The sequence below is a fragment of the Solanum dulcamara genome, chromosome 9, assembly GCF_947179165.1.
Source record: "Solanum dulcamara chromosome 9, daSolDulc1.2, whole genome shotgun sequence".
NCBI lineage: Eukaryota > Viridiplantae > Streptophyta > Magnoliopsida > Solanales > Solanaceae > Solanum > Solanum dulcamara.
This window is the reverse complement of record NC_077245.1, coordinates 53,135,578-53,140,675: the sequence shown is the minus strand read 5'-3', so window position 1 is coordinate 53,140,675 and position 5,098 is coordinate 53,135,578. Positions and strand designations below refer to the sequence as shown.

The 5,098-nt window shown below is 39.5% G+C and overlaps 1 pseudogene; it reads right to left on the bottom strand.

Moving 5' to 3' along the window:
* Positions 1–4,073: 4,073 nt before the first annotated feature.
* On the bottom strand, positions 4,074–4,193 carry LOC129904870 (5S ribosomal RNA; annotated as a pseudogene).
* Between the last annotated feature and the right edge of the window lie 905 nt (positions 4,194–5,098).

Sequence of the window (5,098 nt, the reverse complement as noted above, 5' to 3'; positions counted from 1 at the left end):
TTATAGAACAAAAAACTTTTTATAGGAGGAGATTTGAATGGTCAGATAGGGATAAGTCTGAGTGGTTATGATGATGTTCATGAGGACTTTGAATTTGGGGATAGATATGTAGGAGGAATTCTCTTTTAGAGTTCACGAATACTTTTGATTTGTCATACATAACTCGAGCTTCCAAAATAGAAACATTTGGTGACCTTCCGTATTGTATTGGCTAAGACTGATAAATTACTTGCTCCTTGGGAAGGGTGACAGAGGTGTATGTAAGAATTATAAATTTATCCCGAGCTAGAATTTTACAACCCAACTTAAGTTTTTGGTTATGAATTTAGATCCAAAGAAGAAGAAGAAGGAGGAGGAAGAGGAGGAGGTTGCATGTGACCTACAAAGATTAGATAGGAGATGTCCAATTAGGGCTAATTGACACGACATATGCAAGGAGAGGTATCATGGTGTACGTTATTTGCAAATAAAAAAGTAATGATTGACGAGATACACAGTAGAGTTATGGTAAATAAGAAATTTTGAGAGGCCCTAGAATCTAGAGGTTTCAGGTTAAGCAGGACTTAGACAGAGTAGATTGAGTACATATTTAATGACGTAAAGCATGAGGTCGAGGTATAAGTGAAGATCGATGCACTAGTCATACCCAAGACATTAAGCATCTTGGGTCCATAATTCAAGGAGATGGGTGATTGATAATGATGTCAGGGGTAGTATGAAGACAAGAGAGGAAATTGGTAAGTTTTGTAGAAGAATGGAATTATGGGTCATCAAGAACAGTCCATTTCTAGGCACTCAAAATAAAAATTATAATTCAAGAATTCATTTTTAGTAGACTGACGTGATAAATAACAATCAACCCTATTTGTTTCAAAAAAAAGATTAATTGGTGAAATGAAACTTTATCTAAATCACGTACACAATTAATAATAATGAAAGATATAGACTTTACAAGAAGAGATGAATCACCCAAGTATAAGAAGGATGATGTAACACCCCACAAAAATTTTCCCCTAAGATTCGGGCCTTCCTTGTACACGTGTGGCCCCATCATATTTAGTTCGAAGTATGTGCTCGAGTTAAGATGAGTCCTTGAGAAACTAAAGAGCATTGATATGACTCGAACATGCATGTTTTAGTAATTCACAAAGTACAGGTACATGTTTCTGAATTGATATCTTATCCCCTGTTTTTGTATCTCAGATATGTTTCCAGTTGTATTATATTATGTTTTACATACTCAGTACATATATCATACTGACCCCCTTTCTCGGGGGGCTGCGTTCATGCCCGCAGGTACAGATGCAGGTTTTGAGAGTCTGTCAGCTTAGGATTCCATGCAGCTCAGCTGGAAGAGGCTCCATTATATCGAGGCCTAGTTTTTGATACTGTCCACGGATGTATAGAAGTTGTTTTATCCATTCAGGGGTACGACGGGGGCCCTGTCCCGCCATATGTTGTCATTTATATGTTTAGAGGTCTGCAGACATGTATATGTGGGTTGTGTATGTCAGTTTGATTCAGCTGGGTCTACATGATATATGATGTATGTTATTATGTTATGGCAGCCTTGTCGGCTTGCGCGCCCTATCATGTTGTGATACAAACAAAAAGGGCTACAGATTTATGAAATGTTATCGCCCAGTAGGGCTTTATTACATGATATTGTTTTATTTACAGTTCAATGTGACCACAGCTGATAGATATGTGTATAGGGGGTCCAGGTAGGACCCCAGTCGCGGCCTACGGGGTTGGGTCGTGACAGAAGTGGTATCAGAGTAGTTCCTCCTCGGATTGTCTGCAGACCGTGTCTAGTAGAGTCTTGTTTATCGGTGTGTTGCGTGCCACATCTATAAACAAGAGGCTACAGGATACTTAGGATGTTACTTTTCTTCTACATCTGAGATCGTGCTATAGATTCGAGTCATAGGAAAATTCCTTATAATAACCTTGGATCTTAATAGAGGAAGGACACCAACAAAAGTAGGTAATTGACAACATGGGACATCACGAAGCACGCAGGTAAGTAAAGTGAAGGCACAGAAGATATCCGTTTGGTAAGGTAGTGAAGTATTATTTGAAATGTAAAGCTGAAATCTGAATGGAAAGCAGTCAGGAAGTGCAATAGTTGCAGTTTGAAGTTGTACATAAGAGGTAAGTCCAGTATTTTTATATTATTATTGACGTTGAAAGCCCTGTGCGGCTGTGATATAAATATATATATGTGTTGGCCCTGTGAGGCATTGTTGGTATTTTCTGCGTGCAGGTTTGGGATAAGTAAGGAATATAGAGGAAACTCTGTCGAAATTTTCCCAAGACAAGAACAGGGAATGAAACGTAGATTTTTATTATGTCCTGGAGATTGATATTAAGTACCCCTATTATGTTCAGTTAAAGCTATAAGAGGTACTCTTCATGTCGTCAATAAGGGATACTCTTTTTACTCGAGGAAATCATTTCGAAGAAATAAAAGGCTATCTGAGCAGTACAGTTCAGACCGTAGTATCTCCAACCGTAATTATGTTATAGAAAAAAAAAGAGGAGATCTGGTGGAAAGGTAAGATGCCCAATAATTGAGCTTCACTCATTTTGAAGTACCAAGCCCTCAACTTCTAATTGTAAATTAGATAAGTTGTTCCTAACTCGAGATAAACTCAAAAGGAAACCAGGTAGGTCGAGTATAAAAATGGAAGTACTATGATGATTAAGGGATTCGAGTCTCTTCCAACAATGATTGGAAAAGGGTTTACGATAACAGTTTATAATTTTCCACTGACTAATTGGGGAAAGAGCTTTGAATAGAAGCACCTCAGAGAGATGTCAGGAACTGAATACGAATACAAACAAAAAGGGGGATATGTAAGTATTAGTTGAATAGTGTGATACGAGTATGCAGGGATAAATTGGAACCACTAGTAAGACGCACTTAGTACGCGTTGCCTAAGTTAAAGGCCTACATTGAGAACGCAGTAAGAGCATGGGGCTTAAGATACAAAGAAATGACGCGTGTACACAATGTCGCCCCAAAAATAGTGGAATCCTTAAGGGACGAGGATGGAAAACTTAAGGAACAAATGACGTAACTTCTATTTGCCCCAAGAAGCAAAGGATATAGGTTGGGACAAAACCACTACTTCGAGAAAACCTGGAATAGTTATCGTTGGAATACTAGCACTACCTAATTGGGATTGGAACAACTACAGGTGCTAAGTAATTCTTGGAAAAAGAAAAAGTAGAAGGTGGCCTTGGACGAGTTGTTCCCTGGGTCACATTATTCAAATACTGAGTAGTAGATAAGATATCACGTTAGATATGGAAAGGTTCTCGTCGCTTCGTAATTTAATCAAGGCTCTGTACGCGGATAGTCAGATTATAAACACGCAGATAAACGAAGACATGATGTGGTACCAAATAGATTGGTGAAAGGAATTGGACAAAAATTTAGACTGGACATAGAGACGTAGAACGAAGTACAAACAGAGGAAAGTGCGGGTACCCCCTAAAGGGGGGAAGTTAATGAGAAAATGGCAAAGGTAGGAGGAGGCAATTGATATAGCAATAGATGTGAGATAGACATCTAAACTTCGATAAGATATCTTGCTAAACCAAGTTGGAAAGGTCCGGAAGTTACCAATAATTGGATGGAAGCCGGAATGATACATAAGGTAGCGTTAAGAAGTTTGTGATGAGACCCTGAAGAACATAACACTAGAAGGCGACTGTGTATAGAAACGAAGGAGGGTAACCATGAAAGGGTATCAACTAACTTAAGAGACACTACAAAGGATAACGACAGTATGCTTGACCAAAAGCCAAAATGTTGGTTATAGAGTTAGTCGCAAATGATGTTGCGATAGATAAATAACCAAAGAAAAAGGAATAGAAAGCCTCCTGTGGTAGAAAATAAGGAGAACACAAAGTGAATAAAGGATCGTGGAGCTAAAGGTCTACGCCGATACTAGATGCAAGATAACAGACGAAAGGACAGGGCAAAACATAAAGACTCGCGAGACAACGCTGAGGTAAATCTGGAGCTAAGTTGAGTGCCCGCACCTCGTGGAAAAGGTTACAATGAAACGCGACACAAAGACTTCCCATAGAGGTCACCCATCCCAATATTACTCTCGCCCCAGCACGCTTAACTTCAATATTCTGATGGAACTTAATGCGTTAGTGCTGGTGTGATCGCGCGAGATGGAAGAATTTGAACTAGTGACGGAGAAACGATATGAGATTATGTACCCAGAGTATTATAAGATACGTTAAGGAAATTGTAACGAGGGCTTAAGCAAAACAAGAAGGATTAGCTAATTGCTAATTGACGACACACTCGAATGCCACAACTCGTCAACATAGAGCTATTTAATGAGAGGGAAACCACAAAATGGCTATATGGGCCAGTGGGCGAGGGAATTTTGACACCACTTGGTAGCCAACTCTGAGGGCGAAAAAGCAGGATCCAAAAGATCGAACGCTAGTTAAAGTTTTGAAAAGAGTCGAGAAAGACTATACGAGGCTAATGGTTCCCAAATTATCCACGTCATTACGCACCCATTTTATACTTGGTAAGAGTAGGGTGCTATATGAGTTGTTGTGATTAGGCTAAGGAATCACCCCATTTGCTTCCAATTAAGAGCATCTATGCTGCTGAAATTAGAGGGAGTTATAGAACATGGAGAATGGTAAGGTTCCGTGAGGTTTCCTCCTCTAATATCCAAATAAAGGGACTTCAATTATAATTAATGCCTTGAGATCAGTCCAAGAAGAGGTCAGAAGCACAGACAGGTCTTAGTACCGCATTTCTCCCTCGAGCTACTAAACAGACTGAGCGCACTATTAGACGCTAGAAGATATGTCACAAGCCGGGAGATTAACTTCGAAGGTAGACGGAATGATTATCCATCACTTATCAAGTTGCCTACAATAATAATTACTACACTAGTATTCCAATAGCCTCGACATGATTAAGCAAGCTATTGACTAAAAGCCCAGAGTCGGCAGGAATGACATACAGATAATCGACGTCGACATACAGAGTTCAAGTTGATGATTGGATGTTCATCATAGGGTCACCTAGAAAAGGAACTTGACCCAGAAT